Below are 24,688 nucleotides of genomic sequence, written 5' to 3' on the forward strand. Positions count from 1 at the left end.
CACTTTTATTTATTTATCAATTATATAGTCTCCATTCTTTTCTACAATGGTTTTCCAACCATCTATAAGCTTGTCGATTCCATTTTTGAAGAAAGAACTTGGTTTTTCTTGGAAAAAGATTGTAAGGTGGTTTTCGACAGCTTCCTCGGAATTGAGATTCTTGCCATTTAAACTATTCTGCAAAGACCGGAACGGATAAAAATCCGAAGGCGCAATATCTGAAGAATATGGCGGGTGCTGCAGAATTTCCCATTGCGACTCCTGCAGTTTTCCCGCAGCTTATTCCTTTCAGTCAGGAGACGCGGCACCCACGTATCAAGCTTGGAAATGTATCCAAGCTTTTTTAAATGAAAAGCGGTTGAATTATCGATGTTCAGCCTCTCAGCAATATCCTCAGTTGTAATCCTTGGCTTTCTTTCCACTAAGGCATGCACAATGTCATCATCGATGCCAGAAGGCCGTCCAGAGCGGGGTTGATCCTCCATGTTGAAATCACCATTTCGAAATCTGCCAAACCACTTTTTGACTGTTCGGAGAGCAGGAGCGAGGTCCAAATAAACGCTTTGAATATTTTTTTGTGCAATTCCAACACTCACTCCTTTCCGAAATTCATATAGCATTACATGCCGCAAATGCACCTTTCGTTCTCCATTTTTAACGATTTCTCTTATGCACAAATGGACTTATCCGAACAATATCTGACGCTAAATTGACATAAGACGTCATCTATTCGGTGTAAGCAACAATTACCACACGAAAACAATAGAACTCCGCCATGCAGTAACTTAATGCCGTCTATGAAAATCGGGCACGAACTTATGCAATCATCCAATATATTTTCATACGTTTCATTCGCTTTATTCGCATTTGGCTTTCATCGATCGACACGCTTAATTGTCGCACCTTGAAATTACTCGCATCCCGAGGGACGGGGACGTATACGTTTTCATCGATATAAGCAGAACTTGTCGCGATTAATGATAATGTGATCTTAATGCGATATTATAGCATGTGATATCACAGAATGCAAGTTAATCGTAAAAAATATATCATTAGTTATTTTTTTTTCTTTTTCACGGAGTTTATTCAATTTGCTGCTCTTAACGAAATACGATTGACCGTAATCTTTGAATTAATCTCTCAAAGTATGTACAAATAGAGAGAAAAGAATAAGAATTTTCTTCGAGAAAAATTGTTTTAGCTCCACTTTTAACGGAAATATTCAACATCGACATTTATACAAACCGCGCTCGCGAGATACGGTCATCCGTTAAGGGTGTTTTTTAAATTTAAAAAAAAAAAAAAAAAACCGTATCGCTTATGTTTATACTGTTTGAGAAATTAAATCCGGATTATATAAAAGGAATTTAAATATGACAAAATAATATAGTTTCTAACGTCTTCGTAAATAATAACTTTTTTAAACGAGTAAGTGTATGTAAATAAAATTTTGCGCTAAATATTTATTAGAATTTTTTTTAATATATGTGAAAATCTTTATTTCGTCGACAATACTTTTCCCTTGTCAAATTTCTCAATAAATATTACTAAACTTATTATGACAATCCAATATTAATTTCAAACTTACGGTTTACGAAATTTTCTATACTTTTGTCAATATTTTGATATACGACACACAAATTCTCAAACTTGTGCGGAAAAAGAATCTTGATTACGGATTCGCCGAAATAAATTCCATAATAATTGACGCGATCCATAATGTCGAACGCATATTTTAACGGCGCACAAAGCGTTGTTCTTCGTACAAATGCTGACGATCCGCGTGCGGAGAAACGCAGTTGCTAAATGGAGTGACTCGACTCGGCAGGTGCGGGCATACAAAGGTACACACACACACACACACACACACATACCTATACAAAGAAAGAGAGAGACTCTCGCTCTCCGTACAGCGTTGCAACGGCGACACGCTCGCATTTATCCGTCATTTATTCGCGACGCGATCGTATTCTAAGCTCCGCGTTAAACGAGCTCGCGTAATCCGTGCGGTGGGAAAGGGACCAGCAATAATTGCGGCTCATTGTCCGCGACAAGTATTGTTTAAAACGACGTAATAAGAGACCTTTTGTCGCCGTTATTTATTACGACGTTACAACGGCGCCGCTCGCGCTCATGATAGCCGCGAAGTAGAAATGCCCGCGTGTAAGATAAGGGCGAATAATCCCGCGGACAAACTTTAACCCCCCTTACCCCACCCTCTCATCTCTTCCCCTCCAACCCTCCGCCGTCGCGTTCCGTTCCTCTTCGCGTCGCCGTTGAAGCAGCAGCCGCATACAAGATTTATGTAACTGTCCGTCTCATTCATTGTTCCTCATATAGAAATTTATATGTAAATGTAATGTAAATGTAATGTCTGTATATCATTCTTTATATTACCTAATGCGGATAAGCATTAATTAAATTGCGAAATTCTAATCAGTTTCTAAGAGCTACGTGTTATGTTTTGTATCTGGGACAATAGTGGGATTAAAAAAAAAAAAAAAAAAAAAATTTAGACGTATGCGAAGGAAGAAATTTTAAAGCGAATATTTGCGTTTAAACATTCCAATGAATTATCTTATATTATTTAATGAAACGATAATAGTATCGAGATGCTTCGAATTTGTGCGATGAGAAAGTTTATATCTTTTTTTTTTTTTTTTTTTTTTTGTTTTGCAAAAACGAACGTGTATGTAATATAGGAGATTACGAAAATTTCGCGATTGACGAGACGCGCAACTGGAGCGAATCTTCCAGTGAATCGATCGAGACGAACGAGCTTCGATAGCTCGGCCGGATCGCGAGACGCTGATATTTTCAGCCGTCGTCGATTGGCGGCCGTTTCCGATCGGCGATCGCGATTGGGCACAGGTCTCAGGTAGCAAAACTATCAGCTAGGAGCCGCACAACGGGAAGCACACACCGGCTACCGAGCAAGAGCGGCTTCTAAACCGGTCGTCGTAAAAAGCCGACCTGGCCTTCGGCACGGCCGGCCATTTTAGAAACGTTTCAACATTCGATGGTCGCGAGGGATCGCCTAATGTACAGAGGTATAAGACGTCGTTAATCTAGTATTTGTCACGGGAATGGACGAGTTATAATTGTACCACCTAGAGAAATGATATCATCTTCTCGAAGCTTCCTTTTAGTTCCGTATTTCATATACGACTTCCGTAATGTAAACTTTGATAGCGGACGATAGAGAGATTTGGAGGCTTTGCGTGAGATTAAGATCGTGACCTGTTTCGCGACACTACATCTTAAACTGACTTGACGTTAGATAAGAAGATTATTGAAGATATCGCGCGCGTACATACGTGTATATACGCATACAATGGTTGAAGCAATCGATAGAAACGACGTGACGGTTCGGGCGCGCCCGTTCCGTTTACCTCCAAGGACCACAAGAAGACACAGCTGACAGTCCGAGTATTCGGAAGTGGAGGTCGGCATTTAGGTGTACTTACCACGAGGCTTAATGACTTCGGCGAACAGCCTCGCCCGCAACGTCGGCTAAATGAAGAGAATAGCTCTTGGTAGCATAGATAGTACACGGTTTCCCTACATGCGTCCTTTATATATATATATATATATATATATATATATATGTAGTTGCGAGAAAACCCCTCTGCATGTAGCTAAATTTATTATCGTTCCATCTTTTAAAGCAGTCGGTATTCTTAAACCTTAATCTTGTAATCTATGGTATCGCTTCTTGTCTTTCATTTTTTATCACCGTATAAAGTATTATCTATAAGCACTTGATTAATTTCAAATTACAAAAATTTTCATCCCTCCCGTACAAAGAAAAAATAAAAAAAATAACAAAAATGCAACATGTGTGATAGTTGAAGAAATGAAAATATAAAAAATGAAAAATAAAACGTCATTAATATGATAATTAATATTAATTATCACCACAGTTGGAAAATTTGTGTTTTCTGGTTAAAAAATATGCCGATTAAAATCTTTTGTGTTCAATATTTAATGCATTCACGTGTTAATTTAACATATTGCTGTTGTGTTGATTAAGCTCAAGTATTTAATTATTAAAACGGCTGTAAAAGGGTATAAAAATAATACAATGCACCTATTTTTAATTTCACACGATAGATATATTCCGTATTATTAGTAGACCAGGATTTGTCTGTTAAAATTTACGGTAAAAAATGTTGATCTTTTTCTATAATAGAAGTGACAACGATTACAGATCATCAATAACGTTTCAAGTTAATTTTATCGCTAAAAATATGTTGATTTTATTACAAAATTTATTTCAAATCACCTTGACTACTTCGCATTTATTTTGTATTAATATATTAACGTGATCGTAGTGTCACAATTTAACGTATCAATATTATGTTAAATTAACACAAAAGTTTGTATGGACAGTTTGGGACACGTGTTAAATTTAACACAAATTTTTCAACTGTGTAAAATATCTTATTATGTATATTCGTTAATTGTGCTAAATACATGGTGTAACAGAGTGCCCGTATCAATTTTTTTTTTTTCAGAAAACGACGCATTTTCGTGAAAAATATTTCATGCAAAGGTTGTAGAGCTTTAAGTGACGCATTATATAATAATAGTAAATTACTTTGAATTTTTTTAAACGGTACCCCCTATTTTTCATTAGATATTCGTGTAGCTTACCTCGAGGGCTTTCCAAAACGCTATAATAAAGTATTTTTTCATTAAGTACTTTTTGAGTTATTTTATATTTTAATCTGACATATTTTGATATAAAAAATTAAATATCTCGTAAAATATTCAGTTTTCGATAATCTTACCGTAATACTCTTATGTACAGAATAATGAGACAGATCAATTAGTGCAAAAAAAGAAAAAGACAAATAGTTGTTTAAAAAAATACATTGTAAATAATTTTCTTAAAAACAATTATTTTTTTATACTGATTAATTTGTCTCATTATTCTATACATAAAAGTATTACGATAAGATTATTGAAAACTAAATATTATACGAGATATTTAATTTTTCATATTAAAATATGTCAGATTAAAATATAAAATAACTCAAAGAGTACTTAATAAAAAAATACTTTATTACAGTGTTTTCGAAAGCTCTCGAGGTAAGCTACAAGAATATGTAATGAGAAATAGGGGATTCTATTTAAAAAATTGTAAGTGATTTTTATATCAGGTGTACAACTTTGCTTTCGCCGTTTTCCTATAGATGGCTTTAGCGGCAAGTAGTGGTCGAAATAAATAGAAAAATAGATCATAGACGTCATGCAATAAACTTGGGCATCTGTCAACGTAACCCCATAGAAACATTAGTCGAGTTGTGTCCGCGTCATAAAGTTATTCTCGATTGAAAATGTCAATTTACGAGCCAAATTCTCGTCATTTGCGGGAGGTTTTAATTTTCTGCTTCAATATGAAGAAATCTGCGGCTGAGGCTCATCGAATGCTCTCAAATACTTACGGTGAAGCCGCTATTAGCGAAAGAACGTGTCGTGAGTGGTTTCAACGCTTCAAGAACGGTGATTTTCACGTCGAAGACCGGCATAGCGGTGGAAGAGAGAAGGCTTTCGAAGATGCAGAATTGGAGGCATTACTTAATGAAGACTCGAGTCAAAGTCAAAAAGAATTGGCACGATCATTGGGAGTGATTCAACAAGCAATAACCAGTTTTTTACAATAAAGCCTCGAATTTCGGGGGAAAAAAAAACGGCGGAAGCAATGTTGTACACCTAACATGACCTTGGCGGTGCTATCCAAGGTCATACGAATATTATTATATAATGCGCCACTTAGAGCTCTACAACTTTTGTATGAAACATTTTTCACGAAAATGCGTTGTTTCCTAAAAAAACTGCTGATGTGTAACGGACGCTCTGTTACACCTTGTATATTACACAACAATTAATATTAGAATAATTAATATATAGGGAATTTACGTAAGAATATATAGATAATAGTTGTCACGTGTCAACATTTTATCGTTACATCTTTAAATTTTCTCGTTGACTGTCATAGACTATCTTTTATCGATCAATTTTGCGTCACGACCTTGCAGAGGTTTTCAAGCTCGGACGAAGATCGACTTTTTAAGATCTAAACGGGCGCGCAAAGATGCAGTGGTTACCGATTCGCAAGCGAGCAGCGTCATTCTCCGTAATGGGCGTCCGGAGGAGCGAACGTTTCGTCACTCGTGCAATTTGCAAAAGCCGCGACAATAATGCGCATCGGAACCGGTTTCCTTTTCGATTACGTGCATCGCGAGCCACGCTGAAAACAATAATAAGCGAGGGAAAAAAAAAAGAGGAAGAGGTCGCTCTAGATCTGAATCCTTTGTAAGTGAAAATCTAAAATGTCTGAAAAATAAATATTCTTTTTAAAACTGTCGTGATTGAATTTTATTCATTAAAAATTATCCGTCTGGGAATTTCTTCAGATTTTCTCAGATAGAGATTCAATGACCAGAGATTCCGATTAGAATCGAAATATGTCCGAAATAGAGATATGTCATACTACGATAATTAAAAATCTCATTTTTACCCCAAATACGAATATATAATCCTCCAAAATATGTAATACCAGTTTCATATTTTTTTATAAAAAATAAATTCATCGTAAAATCTCATCGTAAAATTCTCTTCGATTTTACGCGTGCGCGCGCGCGACATCTTCTCGCGTCCATGATCGAGACCCGGCGAGAGAGAAGATAGCAGGAGGGGGGGGGGACTTCGATCTTGATAAACCACCGGCGGGTGGAGGCCAGAAGGCTCCGGTTTTTTATATCGGGACGACCGGTCGTCGCGCTTTTCGCGGAATCGCGATAAATGGCGCCGCCTGAAATATCTGATTTAATTGCGTCGGGATCGCGAGGTAGACAGAGATCGGCGGAGCGTGTATACTCGATCGCGCTCTTAATTACCCTCCGGGCAATTCTATATATCTTCTTGCCTTCCGCGGCGCGTATCTTCGCGGCGCTTCTGCGAGAACGCAGAGAGGCAGAGAGCCGGCAGCTGATGAAAAGCGCGCGGAGACCATTCAATCGGTCGGTGCGAAAGGCTCTTGTAAACGAGGTGCGTTGCCCCCTCGTGCCGATTGCGTAAATACTCGCGAGCTCCTTTTGTGCCCCAGGGATTCAATGCCCGCGATCGTGCGCGCGCGTGCGCGCGCACATGCGTTTACATATTTTACAATGCGCGGCGCGCCGAGGTGCATGTAACGCGCGCGTGAAGACGCCCGAAAGAAAAAATTACATTCCCCGCCTCGCGGTTTTTGCGTGTTGAGAATAGAGAGCGTAAACTCGCTATCTTTCACGATGAAATAACTCGGATGTAATACGCGCGTTTTCGCCACGCGCGGATGTCAATAATATATTCTACGATCGGTGTATTTGCTGTTATCTAGATAAAGTTATCTAGATGATTATTTAGATAAAGCAATTGTATTATCTCATCTTTATCAAAATGATAATAGGATGTATTATCTACAACCTTATCTTATTCTTAGATGGAAAAATGCGTCATCTACCTTAAATTATCTAAGATAAGATGGCTGCATTCAACAGAACTCAGCTCTTAATAAGCCCTTTACGATTGTTTAATATGTTTTGTTCTTATACATAGCGGAAGATAGAAAGGTATTCGATGAAAAGGTCTATATAAATAAGTAAATGTACATTATTTTAATCGTTACATTTTTCCTTAATTTTCCTTTTTATAGCAACGCCATCTTAATATCATCTAGATAAAATGCTTTATAATTTCATCTATTATCTAGATAAACTTGAGATAAATCATCTTTATCTTATCTAAGATAAAATTATATATGTCTTATCTCATCTTTATCTGGATGATTTCGATATTATTTATGCATTGTACTGCCCACGATGTATCTTTCAAATTGCACCTTCAACGCGCGCTCGAGATGAAAGCGTAATTCCATTAATAGCGTCAGAATCGTTTTATATCTCAACAACGCTCAACAATTGTCGCGATATTTTCACGCGGAATAACGGGATTCACCCCGATTCGTCGGAATCGAACGAGAGACATTATTCGACGAGCCATCAAATGCCGGCAAAGGATACAGAGGTTGGGGAGGGAGAGAGGGTGAGAGGGGGCGGGCGGGCGGGCGAGGGGGGAGAGAAAGAGCGATTTTATCCGCGCCCTTGTATATATTGTATCTTTCTCCCCCGAGCGTAAAACAATCCCGACGAAAAGGAATCGTCGATCGGCGCGGTCGCGAATTTCTCCCTGCAAACGCTACAAGGATATCCGTAATAAACGGACGTGATCTTCCATCATTTCGCGGATCCTCCGGGAGGATAGGAATCCGCTCGCGCACAGGACGTCGTTGCAGGCGAAAGCGGAGCGAGAGCCCGTTAAAATTTCACGACTAGCTCGCGCCCGAGTTGGTCGTAAAAAAAAAAAATTGAATCCATCGATCCGGGCCCCTCCCTTCCAACCCCCTCGCTCCCTCCTTTGCCGTTGTCGTCGTCGTCGTCGTCGTCGTCGTCGTCCATCGCTTCCTCGCTTCATCCGCGTTATATCCGACTTTACGTTCGTTCGCGGTGCTTGGGAGAAACGGTAACGTTTTTCCCCGAGATGCGCCCCGCGTAGCATCGCCCTCGTCGCTACGACGTCGTCCTTACGAGGTCGCGTGACGCTCAGGGATACGGCGAATTTAATAAAAAGCGCCGCGAGCTTTTATACGCGAGCGCGAAACTCGTAACGCGCTCGCGTTCTTTGGAATCCAATAAATTCCCGCGTATACGAAGTCGCTATAAAATTAGCGTCGCAGACGGAAACTCGGAGCGTTGAAGTTTGAAGAGGGGGCGTGTTACTCGAAAATACGGTAACGGAAAGAAAGGTCTCGGGCGCGTCGTACCTTTATCAAAGATAGCCCTGCTCGATCGGATCGAATTAATCGGAAGACGAGTCACACATTAGTCAACATCTCCGATTTTGCGCGATTAAGATTTTTTTTTTTTTTTTTTTTTTTGCTTCATTTCCCACTCGCGATTATTAATAACTATCAAGTATATTCGATAAGACGTATAATAAAATGTTGACGCTTAAAATGCGTATCAAAGTGAGACGGGTCTGGAATAAATTGCACGTATCGAGGCTAACTAAAAAAAAAAAAAAAAAGATCGAGGAAATGAGAATCGAGCGGTTCGTCTCTAAATAAGAAGGAATCAACTAGCGGGGCAAGGTTGAAATCTTAATTAATAGATCGAATCTTTACGAAGGGCCTAGAGCTTAAATATTCGACAATTATTTGTTCGATCACCGAACTAAAAAAAAAAAAAAAAAAAAAAATTAAGGCGATTCGAAGAATTTATGTTTCGGGCGCGACAGGAAGCGCGACGATCGATCGAGACAAAGAGAACCGTACACGAAGGTATATGTATATCACACGCGCCGGTGTGTATACCCGGGTGCTACATACGCCGTCACCGCTGGTGGTCGCTCGGGTACGCGGAGAGTCAGTCAGTCGCAGTATTTGGGACAAGGTCAGAAGGTTCCGCGCTCCCCCGGTTCACCGAGACACTGACAGAGTCGCTCGCACGGGGAGCTCGCGCGCTGCACTTTCACTTCGCCCGTTCTGCCCGCGTGCATTCGTAAATTGTAATTCCGACACTCTGACGGTGCGGCGCTATTCCATCGAGAGAGAAAGAAAGAGACCGCTCCTCTAACAGAATCACGATATTCCACGCGTGCATATATAGGGTGTTCCAGATCAGATCAATGAAACTTCAGAGTTTCATTGACCCGATCTGGAACATTCTACAGTGTGTTCGAAAAATCCTGGACCACTTATTTTTCGAGGAAGGTACGCATCGAAAAAAAAAAAATATTTGCGACAAAAGTTGTATGGTTTCGAGGGCGCCGTATGATGATACCATTGGTTTGACCTCGAAGTGTTATTTGAAGGTCACATGAAGGTTACATTTAATTTTTTAAATGGAATACTATATTTTTTATTGCATATTCTTGTAGCCCATCTTGAGAGCTTTCCAAAACACTATGATAAAGTATTTCTTCGTTAAAAATCATTAAAAAAAAAAAAAAAAAACGTGATTTTTCGAAGTTTTTTAACTATAACTTTTTAACGAAGCGTTTCCGGATCTGTGTTGAGAGGAACTTTTTTGTTTCAATTTCAATTTCCTGTAAGATCCTGATGTTTCATTGCCCTGACCTGGAACATCCTGTATGTATACGTACGTACTATGTAAATTTCATGGACGAATACAACGAGATGACACACCGTGCATAATTTCGTGTCTCGCAATGCCGGGAGCAAATTTTGAAATTGGACACCTCACGGTTATATTCCTCTGTTTCCTATGCGCTGGAAATTCGGATGCAGTTGAAATTGACTGCATCGTGTACGCATTACAAGATTTTATCCCTAACGCCGTGAGCAGCCACGTCTAGATTAATTATGAAACGAAAAAAAAATATAAGGACAAAACTTGAAGTCATTCCATGACTCCATCACGTTATCAAAAAAAATATAAACACAAACCTTAGTGACGCCATCACGTAAATATTTCACGAGAAATTTTGCAGTTGAAACTGCAAGAGATTTTAATATAGTTATACGACATGTTACGTGTTGGCTAATTTAACATGGTTACAATATGTAACGGAAGAAGTTTTATTGCAATAAAATGTAAGAGAAGAAGTTTTATTGCAATAAAATGTAAGAGAAGAAGTTTTATTGCAATAAAAATGAAGCCTATATTAGGAATTTCAATTTTCGAAAAAAAAATTTGTCGTGTCTATGGTGAATAAAATATTTACGGTTAAATATGAGATCTATTGCGGAAAAATTGCGAATTAAATCATTAACGAGATCTATCAAGTAGTTTTCAATTATATAATCCGATATAGTCAAAATTGACAAATTTAAAATGATGGAATTAATATAGAAATCGAGATTTAAAAATGTTTACATTTTTGCAAATATATATACAATATATATATATATATATATTTAAAAAAATATATATATATTAAAAAAATATATTAAAAAAAAAATATATATATATATATTTTTTTTTTTAATTTATGACATTAGATTCGTACTCAGCAATCTACAAAAAGTTCTTAAATTTGAATAAACTATTTGATGAACTCATTGATCTAATTTGTAACTTTTTCGCAGACCTCATATACCTAATTATGAATATTTTATTAATTATAATTGACACATAATAAATTTCTTTTGAGAGCTGAAAGTTCCAACAATTTAATTTTGATTGCAATAAAACTTTTCCAACATGTCACATAGCTCTTTCTTGCGAAATAAGACAAAATACATTTAAATAGCTCTTTCTTGCAATTATAATTATAAATTTCTCAAAATTGTGTGGTGTGACGGAGCAATCTGGAAATCGGAATCATATTCAGTATCGAAATACTATAGGAAATGATCATTCTTGTTCTTATATTTAAAAAAAAAAAAAAAGTTATTTTTTGATGAATTGATTGGTATTAATAATTAATAATGTCTCGATTTGGTATACGTTAAACAGATCTAAAATAGTGGATGAAAAAGAATATAATCTCGCTTCGAAAAAATTTAATTTGAAAAACTTCTTTTTCTTTTTTACATTATATTCGGTTCGAATTTACGAATTGTGGCGATTATCGAAGTGCATATAAAAGAGAAGAATCAGAAGAGTGCGTGACTTTTTTTTTTTTTTTTTTTGGCTCGAATCTTTTTCGCCCGGTTTGCGTATGAATCGCGAGCTTCGCAATTTGTAAACCGGGTCGTCGAAATGTTATTTGTAAATGGCATTTTAACGTGAATCGCGCGGTATTCTAATGTAAATCGCATACAATACATCTTAAAAGTCGGACAGTACTGCTTAAGCGGATGTTTTGGGAACAGTGCAAGTGGTATAACTATCGCGCTAACATAATACAATATATGTATATACGCTTGTTTAATAACGCAGAACTCGCGCTACTGCGATTGAAAGTGATAGAATAAAACGCGCGTTAACTTTCCTCGTAGGTTCTAGAAAAATTCAAAGCTACCGTAGATCAAGTTTCTCTCACGTAAAATGCACCGAAAATAATAATTTCTGCAAATAAACTGCATTCTCACGCAGAGAAAAAGGATTCTTTAAATTTAATATATCTATTTGTTTCATTAAAAAAAACATAATTTTATACAAAACATTATTTTGTTGAATAAAAAATTTCATGGTTTCGTTGCATTAAATCATGTTGTTTGACGGAAAAATAACTATTATTTCGAATAGTATAATTCATTCGCTCACCGTTATACTTCACTATACTCGTATTCAAGTTTCTGTCATAAGAGTATACGAATAAGGCCTGCAAAATGCGGCTAATGACATTTGACAACTATTTCTATCAGTTTCATTTCTGATACGATCTCTGTAGAAGAGAATTCGGATAATGAAACTGATCTTTGGAAAATCGGACGGATAAATGTACGATATTCATTTATTCGGATAGAAATTCCGAATAAGTAAAATTAATTTTTCCTATATGCTATGGTCCTAAGATGCTTCAAAGATTTGATTAGAAAGATGCAGTAACGTGCCATTTGACTTTATCTAACTTGTTTTAAGATTTATTTAAATTGTTAAAAGCGATATAATGAATCTTTTAAATAAAAGAGGAATATTGTTTGAGAGAATAATATAATTGTTTAAGTTGAAGAGAAAATGAAATTCATTGAAAAAATATTTCATTAAAAATAAATAAATATATTATTCGATAATCAAACAATCATATCTGTTACATCAAACATCAGTACGGTTGGACCATTTCAAGCATTATATTTCTTTGTTCGCGACAAAATTTATTAAATCCAAAGAAACTTTTCTCTCTGCAGAAGAACCCAGGCGAATTTCGCGGGAATAGGACTCGCGATTCTGACAGTTCTCTATTGTAACGGACGACGTCTTTACGTCGCGTCATCTATATAGCGATTCGATCGATGCTCCAAATGATCGGTTTCGCGATGAATCTTTTACGATCGTTCGTCATCGTCTCTTAACAAAGTGTTGAACGCGAGTGAGAATGCTCGCCTCCGGTGCTTCTATCATCGGACTTTAACATCGTCGGACTTTTCTCGACGACACGGCAATTAAAAACGGTATTATATCGTTCGCGCGTAAACATGTGAAGCGGTAGAAAAGTATAATATTGATGGCGCGGTTAGAAATTTTCAGACCCCTCTCTCTCTCTCTCTCTCTCTCTCTCTCTTTATTTTTATCTCGATATCATATTAATAAGGATTTTTTTATGCATGTTCATTTCGTTGCATCAAATAGATATATTTTTGAAAAGCGATTTAAATTAAATGAACTGAGTTTAAGTAAATCCAAGAAGTGAAGAAAAGTTTAATAGAAGAATTGCGTCTCATCATTACACGCTGAGATTGTTCATGAAAGATTGAGTGAGACTTGGTATTATCTACTCATCGGATTACTCACCAAATTGCTCGATCTCGGAAAGCATACGCGCTTATATTGGAGATTAAGCGAGCGTAACCGACGCGATTTTCACGTACAAATGAATGAAAAATTCAGTCTATCTTATATTTTCGCAACAGTTAAGATGGGAAAAGCTTCGAAATTTCATTAACAACATTTAACAATAAAAAAAAAAAAATGATAAGTTTAGATAAATTATTTTGTATGCCAGAAAGAGAGAACTGCGTTTGCTCGCCGCAGCAATGGAAATAAATGCGTGCGTATGAATAACACGCAGTATATTTTTACGTGCGATGACATAATCGAAAATTGCTCCGTTGTTCTTTCGTAATAATAAAAAATTCTGGGATTTAATTCGAATCTAATTCAGATTTTCAAAAAAATCATAAATATCGATTGGGAAATCTGTACGGATTCACAACAGAAGTGTACAATGTTTTAGAAACGCGAAACATAAAACTCTAAGCATAAAAAAAAAAAAACCAAACAAATCCCATTCGCTTTCTTTAATGTTTATTTAAAATTATTTTTTTATTTTTATTTATATTAAACAGAATATTTCAAATACTTCGTTTAGATATTTAATTATTATCGAAGCTTTGGATTAATTGCATAGGGCCAAGAAATTAATTAAATATTTTCTGAATTTTCTTATTAAAAACAGAAAAAAAAAAAGAGAAATTTAAGATGATACGAATTAGTGCAGATACTAACATTTCTTTTTTATCTTATGATTAGTAGCCGTATTTTTTGCAAGCTTTACATCCATACGATGGCGGAAATTTAAATGTGAGAAAATCGATACGTCATAGAGCAGTAAACAAAGAGAAACTAATATATTTTTATTCCATTGAGAGAGAATTCAATAGCTGATATAAAAATGGGGACTCTTTATTCGATTCTATAAAAATATACGATTTTACTTAACCGTAATGTGTCAAAAAAAAAAAAAAAAAAAAAAAAAAAGATAGATGCCAATTTTTACATTCATTTGGATTTTAGATCGGAAACCTTTATGTTTAGGATCAAAATGGTATTTTCAATTTTTATTTGAGGTAAATTTGGCCATTCCAATCGGAACGCTACGCTTTATCTGGGAAAATCTTGGGAAATTTCTAGGGGAGGGGGGAGGGCCCTCTCCCTTTCGCCCCCTCTCGCGCTGCGCCATTCGCAAGGTAACGGTACGCGTATTGCATAGAATTTTCATTCCACACAATCGAGAGATTTCACGCGATTTACGATGACATTCCGATCGCGCGGAAGAATAAAATCACGAATCGACAAACTACGCCGCCTGGTCGTTAATTGCAACATTGAGAACGGGTTCCGCGAGCGAATATATTATAATGTATGCGCGTCGTAACGAGGCGGATGATCATTCGACGAGGCGATACACGAAGGTGAACATTATTAGAATTAATGAAAAACGCACGTGCGTCCGTGCATCGCAGAGAAATCGAACGCTTACACGATCCTACCTCAGATTCGATTAGAGAAGTCGCGAACGCGATGACTGAAGAGATCTCGATCAACCAATTTGATTATTAATATTATCCATTTTTTCTTCATATTGCTTAATTTTTCTTTCTCCATTCAATATTTATCTTTAACCAGAGATTGAGAGATGTGATATTTTTTTTTATCGCATACACACACACACACGAACATAATGCTAATCGACATATTTTTCCACGCCATGAGTAAAAGGAAATAGAGATTTTTTTTTTATTAATTCTATTTTCGCTCTCTCTCTCTCTCTCTCTCTCTATATATATATATATATATATATAAATATTGTTCGATACTCTTGCCATATTCTTCTTCCATTCTAACGGTTTTAAGTATTAGGTAACTCGCGACGCGTCGATCTGCGAGATCGACATATTTTCTTCTCATTCACTTCGGCCGTTGTTGAATATTACGTATGGATGTTAAAGTGCGGTGAAGAACACGCGAGCGCGAAGACGGGCGCGAAAAATGTGGGACGCACGAGACGGGGGCGGACAGAAGACGCTCAGTTGCTGTCCGCGGCCGGCACAATGGCCATTGAAAGCAGAAAATAAGCGCCATTGTTCGGCGCTTTTCAGAATCGATATTTGCCAGTACAACGTCGACGCGCGAGTCCGCGTCGCGGGCATGATTCGAAGCGCAGATTAAAAATAAAGGGGACAACGCACGTCGATGCGCGCGGGTCTGTGCTCGATCTAACCGCGCGTACGTGAACATCGCGACATCGTGACAAAGATAAACCACGTGACGGTGCACGACGACGGGCGGGGAACAAAGGCAACGCAAACGCACTGTGCTGCTTTTGTCTTTTTTTTTTTTTTTTTTTTGCCAGTAATTGGTAGCCTTGCGTCTTCACGAGCGGCCCGCAAAAGTGTCGCTGATATGACGATTGTTAAATATGTGAACGCGAGAACAATGAACGATTGAGCGGTTAGGTACGCGTACCGTTTCCTTTTAAAACGAAGCATTATGTTCGAACATGTCCATACATAATGTTGTTTATTTTATCAAGTACCCAAGCTCTGTGAATTCCTTAATATTTATCCTGTTAATCTAATTTTCATGTGTCACGAGTAAAGAGGGAGAAAAGGAGATGTTGTTCTTTTTCCTCTCAAAAATAAATTAATAATCGTCTGAGTTTTGATCAGTTTTCGCTTCTTCGAGAAACAGTTAGAAATTTACAAATTTAAATGATCGCGGGCTAGTGAGAGCCATACGCGAATGTCGTAGTGTGCGTCGGTTTTATAGAAAAATAAGTTTTCTATGAAACTGATTATGTGCACGGGGTATGAAATTTTTATTTGGTCCTATACCAAGATTTCTAAAATTAATCTCAATTCGAGATTTATAATAACCCCCCCCCCCCACTCCCCTCTTTACTCCCCTGGAGAGACGAAGGCGAGAAAAATATCGGGACGAAGTCGCTGAATAGAGAATCGAACCCGAGTCTTTCTCTTGCCGGACGATTGCTCTATGCTATTCAGACCCACACCAGCGTCTCTTACTAGCCCGCGATTATTTAAATTTGTGATATCACTTAAGAGCCTTAATTTCTTAAATTGTCAGTTAGAAATTTATTTTCATAAAATATTACGTTTCATTCGCAAGATTAAGTAATACAATTTCATCTATCTATTTTACTATAAAAATTACAAAGCTTGCAAATTATTTTATAACTTCCATCTATTTTTACCAGAAGCGCACACGTGCGCTTTTCGTGGTATAAAAATGCGACAAGAAGCATCAACGACATGAAATAATTTGTTCAACATGAAACGAATGATTAAAGTGATGCACCTTTCACGGTAATATGTCACACGTGCTGTCTTCTATGCGAGGAGCATATTTATGTTCGCTTAAGCATACTCGGGTCGAGTCTTTGTGCGAGTCCGATCACGGTCGTACAGTTCGAGTAGTAGTCGGCCCGTGTGTTTTCCGATGTAGAGCTCAGCCACGTGGACGAGAAACAATTGTCGCTGTCAATCGTTCTGTTACGTTCAACCGGCGACAATATGCATTCGACATCCATTATGTCATAGATGCACGTTTTCCACTTGGATTCGCCCAATGATGACACAGTTTGTTGACAGATGTGATTCGATTTGAGGAATATTTTAAAAAATTTTTTAAACCGGCTTGCCTCTCCGTTAATCTTCAACGACAGATTAATATCTACCAAGCGCATATTAATGTTGAAACTCTAAGATGCTATTTCCAAAGGAGATAAATAATTAAAAAGTCGCGAGAAAGTCTCGCGAGAAGACGTGCAAATTATTATTGCTAATAATTAACAGAACTTCATGCCGATAAATGATCGAATCAGCGCCTCTGGGATTGTCTTATCGAAGGAGAACCTGATTTAATATGGAATTACAGATCGAGCGATGGCCGCACGCGAACGCTGCATTATTATTGCCGTGGACGCTATTATGTAGTGTAGGCTGATGCAGAATTCGAAAGAAACGAATCGCATGTGTGTACGCAGAGCGCGACATTAGTCGCGGCTGCAATCGCGCCAACCATCTCGAAACGATAACGCCCTAAGTATCGTTTTTAATTGTGCGACGTCATTTTTAGCGCGGGACGCGACTCTCCGCGTCGCCGCCAGGCGAAATGAAAGCGGCCAACACGCGAAACATCGCTTCCGTGTCGCTGTCGGCGCAGAATCGTCAAAATCTAAAAAAAGAAAACAATATTTTTCTTACGTTCATATTGTTCGAAAAATCAAATAAATAAATTCGGATTATAAAAAGAATTAAAGTATCACAAAATAATTTTTAACGTCTTCGTAAAAGAAAATAATTGTAATTAATATTTTTCTTAATTCATTACAAAATCTTTTGATCATGAATACCCCCTGAAATCGACTGCAAGAAAAAAAAAAAAAACAAGTAATTTACAAAAAAAGAGAGAGAGAGATATAATATTTTTCTATAATTTTTAGTAAGTAACTTTGAAACGAGCAAGTGGATCTAAATCGAGTTTTACAGAAATATTTACCATTCATTAGAGTTTTCTTTAATAGATGTGAAAATTTTTATTTCATTGATAATATTTTTTCCTTGTCGAATTTATCAATAAGCGCCACGCTACGGCGATTCTTCGCGATAAGGATCAATACCTAACCTTAAACTTAAATAATTTCCAAACTGTTAAGAGAATCATGCTCAAGATTTTGCACAGATACCCCGAAGAAATAGCGGAGGAGTCTACGAAATTTTCATGCCTTTCATCAATGTATTTGACATATGACATACATCCTCAAACACGCTCATTTACATTATCATCGCGCGAACGCATTGTATATTTACTCGTATAATTTCCGATTCGTCTTACGTCGAGTTTCTCTATATTTAAAAAAAAAAAAAAAAAAAAAAAAAAAAATCGATCCCTCGATCGTCCTCTTCTTTCTCTCTGTCTCGTTTGTCGCCGAATGGAATCGCACTTCGGGCATTCCCATCGACGACGGGTCGTCATCTCACGACGATGAAGGCGGTGTCTGCTGTATCGCTTGATACCGGAAGCGTCGATGATCGCATTATTAATTAACGCGTGGTCCCATCACGGGTTACACGACCGGCTACAGAAACGATGTACCGAGCTCCGAGTAGTATACTCGGCGATCCCTACAGTACAGTATAAGTTGCACACGGTTATATTATATACACGCGGTACAGAAGTACTACATACGTGTTCGTCGGGGCTGACTCTCCCCTCCCTCCCCCCCACCACATATTTATAGCACCTTATCGATATGATAATCGCAATTTTGCAAACAAATTCTGTTACTTCGCTTTCGTTTTAATTAATTCTAGGATATTATTTATTAACGGCGTATAAATTATCGATCTGTCAAACAAAACGTTGCCTGTGCGCTTTGTCGATAATTATCAACAAATATTGTATAATCGGGAAATGTAACGGAAATATAATCGCGTATAACACACTTTTAATCGATAAATATCTTGCGCAAGTGACATTACTTACTACATTCGACAAATCTTGAGGCATCATTTATCCTTCGAGCGTTCCCTTTCTCCTCGGGGGGAGGGGGAGGGGAGGGGAGGGGAGGGAGGGATAGTCCTTCTCCTTTAAATTAGAATAGGCGATGGAAGAAGGGCCGGAAGAATACGAACATGGAATCACGATCTTACGGGATTAATTTTATTCACGGTTAAGACATTGGGGATCGTTCTTAGTCCCACGCGCGATCCGTCATTATCCCCTCCCTCCTCTCTTTTCTCGCGAGTTATCTTTTTCGTGACGCGAGAGGAGCGATCGGTGTTTCTGAATTTCCTTGACGGACCGTTTCCTTGGAGAATCGCGAAACGATGATCGGCCAGGCTCGATCGATCGGAGCGAGCGTCGTCCTTGAAGCGATCGTCCTATCTTTCTCTCTCTCTTTCTCTTTCACGCGACGCAAATGAACGAGCGAGAGGCAGTAGGCCCCTCTGCCAGAAAGGGACGGGCGAATCATGACAACGAGAGTTAGAAGTTTCTTTGTCGCGCTAGAGCCATATGCATGTGTGCCTATATATATATATATGTATGTATGTGTGTGTGTGTGTGTGTGTATGGCATTCGGCAGCGCGGATACCACGGCCTAGGCAAGATGGCGCGTTCTCCTCTCCGTCCCCGTGAAGCAGAGAGAGTGTGAGAGAGAGAGAGAGAGAGAGAGAGAGAGAGAGAGAGAGAGAGAGAGGGAGAGGGAGAGAGGAAGATAGAGAGTGGGGCTAGACGCAGGGTCCACCGGCAGAAGGGGGCCCGCGGGCCGGGCTGGACCGTGGGGGACTAAGGGGGGACGATTTCAGGCGGTTGGAGGCCGCCCGGTTCCCCGAGTCGCATTAGAGATTGCTCGAGGATTATTACTCGCGCTCTCGCGGCTGCGTGATCCTCCGGCATCCGCATAATAAATCCGTGCGCGCCTTGCAGGACGATTTCTAATGCGTCGCGTCCGTATAGCCCTCGCATAGGCATTTCTGAATTTATTTCGCGTTGCGCGTTATTTTTTCCGACGCCGAGTGGGAGGGAGATGCCGGGGGGAGGGGGGATATATTCAAGCGATCGCGAAATGGAGGGATCGATTTTCTCGATCCAGCACATTTAGATCCGGAGTAGAATTATCTTTAGAATTGCAACACTACTCGCTCAAAAAGCTTAGACACACGTGTATAACTGTCAAATAATTTTTTAGTAAAAAAAAATATTAAAGAATTAATTAAATTTTCTACATTACGAAATCTTTGACATTCTTCTGGATTCCTTCAATATTTCCTTCATTTCTTTTTGATGAAATTTCTCGACTAAAATTATATTCTTGTGCCAAATTAAAATTAATTTCTTTGTCAAAAATATCGTATAGTCGAAAAGTAAAAGCCTACACAAAATAAAAATATACATCTCAATTTATCTTACGTATACGTAATAATTTTCTGATTAAATTCTCTTGAAACAGTCTGCCACTTAATATTCATATTTCTTACGACCGCATGAATAAATATTTAATTTTTTTGCAAATCTACGAGCGTATAATTTTCAGATAATTAAGAGATATATCCTTTCTCATTCTTAATCAGAAAATAATTACAATTCCGTTATCGAGGTCTTAATACAACGGGCGTTTAAAGTTCATAGGTTCTCTCGCAACTAATTATAAAATAACTCCCTCCTCTGTAATCGCGTCGACAATCTAGTCAACGTGCTAAACGCGTGTTATAACACCTTGAAGAACGATCGCTAGGAATCGCTTGAGAAATTTAACCGATCGAATCAGGAAAGTATATAAAATGTTACTGCGCTCCTAGATTCAATGACGACAGGCTGCCTTTATCAAGGTGACGCTGCTTCCGCATAAGCTCCGCGCACCTTTTTTTTTTTTTTTCAGCGATCGATTTTCAATTCGAAACCAAAGTTCACATTTATCCGTCGTCAATAATAATTACGTCGGCAATAAGTTCGAGATCTTTTAAACATGTTACGCATTGATTCGCATAATTTTGCAGGGAAAAAAAAATGTTTTTCCAGTTAGCGAAGCGTTGCGTCGAAGTTTCTCGATAAATCAAGTTTACTCGTGTGTTCTTCTTTTACAGCGAAACAATTAAAGTCACTTGAGAAGATCTCCGATACTCAAAGCGCATTCCTAAAGCAGTTTCTAAAATTATGAATTATAATTATACAATCGAGATGATTGTGTTCGCGATCGATGGCACGACGCGATAAATTGACGATGCCGATGATTGAAGATACAAATGGTACATGCATAAAGCGAATTGATAATATCGTAATAAGAATAAACTTGATAAATTATTCGCATCATACACCGATAATATTAGCCTAAGCTAGACACACTGAGATATGATTTATGAGAAAAACTAAATTTCTTTCAAGTTATACATTAACAATAAGATTTACAACGTTAAAATTAAAAATAAGCCGAACAGATAATCGCTTCTCTCGCATTTCACAAGCTCAATCGCGATTAATTGTGCGCAGTTTTTAACATTTTGAAAACCTAGCATGCGCGAGAATTAACAATAATAAAATAAGTATTGTAATAAATTATTAATTGTAATAGATTCTTCTCTAAATTCGCTCTGGCGGATGACATGGTAATTCTTCGATTGCAAAGAGCTCTTATTAGACTGTGGAAAATTTGTGTTTTCTTGTCGAAAAATATGCCGTTAAAAATTTTTGTGTTAAATATTTAATACATTTATGTGTTAATAATAATTTATTAATTGAACTCAAATATATTAAATTATTAAAACAACTGAGGAAAGTGTAAAAATAACAAAATGTGCACATATCTTTAATTTTGCACAATAGATATGTTCCGTATTATTAATGGATAGGATTTGTCTGTTAAAATTTACAGAAAAATATATTAATTTTATTCTTACAATAGGAGCGAGAGAATGACTATAGACTTTCAATAATATTTTTTCAAATCAATTTTGATTAATTAATATTTTAATAAACATTAAAAATATGTTGATTTTACACAAAATGTATTTCAAATTACTTTGAGGTTTGCATTTACTTTGTGATAAAAATATTAACATTAGTGTCACCATTTAATATATCCATATTATTATATTAGATCAACACAAAAATTTGCGTGGATTGTTTAGGACATGTGACATCTGTTAAATTTAACATAAATTTTTCACCTGCGTAGGAGACGTTTTCGCGGCCACGGGACGCCAATCTGTTTCGATCTGTCCGATGAAACGGAGACTAGGTCGAGTGACGAATCACGATGTTACGAAGCGTTTCGAGAAATTGGACGCGGCTTAAAGGTTATTGTCTATGATTTTATCGCAACCGCGGTGAGCAGCTACTTTCGAGTCGTAGGAGAGAGGGCGCTTGCCTCTTTGACCCATGGGAGAGCCATGTACCGAGAGGATGCACGACGGCATTATGTTATGATTATATCAAATATGTATGGCCAATAAGACTGGTGGTTAATTGATCGTGATACTTTATGGCAGAAACGAGCCGTCAAATTATAATAATCATTAAGCCGATCGTAAAGCGACGACGACAAAGTTGGGGTGATTACGATAATTACGGCCCCCTATTTGAATGGTCGTTTCCAAAGACATTTTTGACGAGGAACATGGGAAAAATAATAAAAAAAAAAAATTTCCGACCAGTTTTCGAGATATGTCACTTTAAAAGTATTGAACATGATAATAAAACTTTATAAAAACGGACCCAACGATGTTGACCCTGACATATGTTGTCGAGATCATGATCCCGAGTAACTTTTCCTTATAACTTAATCGGCGGTCTCTTATAATTTTTGACATATTTAAAGTTAAAGTTTAATTCGAAACGAAAATTTCGTTTGGCTTATATAACGTAACCGAAACCAAATTTTAGTCTTAAGTCAGAAATAGGTTTGGGTTAGGTTACATCTTTCGGAAGTGGAGCCCCCCCCCCCACCCCCGTAGGGGGGGACGGAACCCACTGTGTCCACGCGTATACTTTACGACGCGAAGCGAGGTCCACCCTATAATTGTTGTGTGGATGGATTGGATTAGATTCGAAAGGAAAATTTAGTTTGGGTTATTCTTGCACGATTCTAACCTATACATGGGAGATACTCGCGACAGTGATCTTCGCAATATATGTCAAGGTCAAAGTCATTGGGTCCGTTTTGTAACGTTTTATTATCATGTCCAATACTTTAAAGTGATATATCTGGAAAATTATTGGTCGGAAAATTTGTTTACTATTTTTCTCGCGTTTCTCTTTAAAAATGCTTTCAAAAACGACCTTTCAAATAAAGGACCGTAGTTATCGTAATCGTGCCCAGTTATGGATGTACATATATATCATATGTCAAAACATTGACGAAAGCGTGAAAATGTCCTATTAATTCTTTTGAGTATCTGCGCTAAATCTCAGCACAATTATTTTGACAGTTTGGAAATTATTTAAGTTTAAAGTTAGTATTGATTCTTATATGGAAAATTGCGTATTATAGCACTTTATTGACAAATTTGACAAGGAAAAAACATTGCCGTAAAATAAAAATTTCACGCGCGGAACGGCAATAAAATAAATTGAAAATAATTGACGACGTTAAACATCAGCTGATCATTTACCGTTCGAATATTATTGCCACTGTCTCGCGATATTAAATAGATGCGACCGCGTAGTTAGTTAACGATCGAGTAAAAAGAAAAGAAGAAAAAAAAAGGCAAGAAATGTTTTCGCGCAATCGTTGGAAGAGACCCTTGATCGACGCACATTTAATTTGAGCCCCTCCCCTCGAGCCGCGCTAGACGATAACGCGTCTCGATGATCGTACGCGTATGCGTGCGCACGTCAGGAGCGGTTTGTGCCACTGACTGGCCGGTCCGTTTCTAGGACAGCCAGTTTTTCATATGATTTTCGCGCCGTGCCTAACGCGCGGCCCGGTGTCTAACCTTCTTTCTTGCACCAGATCGGAGCGATGCAGTCCCGATCGGAGATATGCAGCCGGTCGATCGATTGACAGCCACGACGACGATGACGATCTTTTTTTTTTCTCCTCGCGTTCTCCACCGAGACGCGAACTGTCTTTTGTGCCTGTCCACCTAGTCTCTCTCCCTGGATTCCCCTTCGAATCTCCGTCACTCGTTTACGTAATTCAAGGTTTTCGCCGGAATGACGAAACCACGGAAATATGTACGAACGTCGGGATATGCATCCGACCTCAGTCTCATGCGTTCTGATTTAATCGAACTGGATCGAGCGATGCAAAAGGTTTAATCGTATTATATTCTGCAAGAGAATTTCTTAAGTTCTTCGGAGCAAAAATAGCTTCAGGGTCTTACAAGAAATTGAATTTGGAACAAAAAAGTTCCTATAAACATATGTCCGAAAACGGTTCGTTAAGAAGTTATATCTAATAAACTTCGAAAAATCACGTTTTTTTTTTTTTGATAATTTTTAAAAATAACTTGAAAATCCTTCATTCATTTGAAACAAAGTAACGATATAAATCTGATGAGTAATTAAATCATAAACTAAATTACACCAATTTCATTTAATTCTGATAAGGCGTAAAAAAAAGGCAGCTCTGAAAATGATGAAAAAAAAGCAGAAAAAAACAACCTTTCGATGGTCTTTGTGTAAACATTACATTTGTAGTGCAAACATAAGAATGTTCATATTAAATTTCGATCATGACTAATTATTGTACTTACGGAGAGTTTATTAGC

The 24,688-nt window shown here is 37.6% G+C and overlaps 1 long non-coding RNA gene across 1 annotated transcript in view; it reads left to right on the top strand.

Moving 5' to 3' along the window:
- Nucleotides 1-24,304, top strand: part of LOC138943536 (uncharacterized) — a 214,881-nt gene extending 190,577 nt beyond the window's left edge. Inside the window, exons 5-6 of the long non-coding RNA XR_011448485.1 lie at nucleotides 22,153-22,273; nucleotides 23,929-24,304. This is a non-coding gene — a long non-coding RNA (uncharacterized lncRNA). The remainder of the gene's footprint in view (nucleotides 1-22,152; nucleotides 22,274-23,928) is intronic.
- The last annotated feature ends 384 nt before the right edge of the window (nucleotides 24,305-24,688 follow it).

Source organism: Polyergus mexicanus, unplaced genomic scaffold, assembly GCF_030449975.1.
Source record: "Polyergus mexicanus isolate NDT 795.1 unplaced genomic scaffold, iyPolMexi1.0 SCAF_27, whole genome shotgun sequence".
Classification (NCBI taxonomy): domain Eukaryota; kingdom Metazoa; phylum Arthropoda; class Insecta; order Hymenoptera; family Formicidae; genus Polyergus; species Polyergus mexicanus.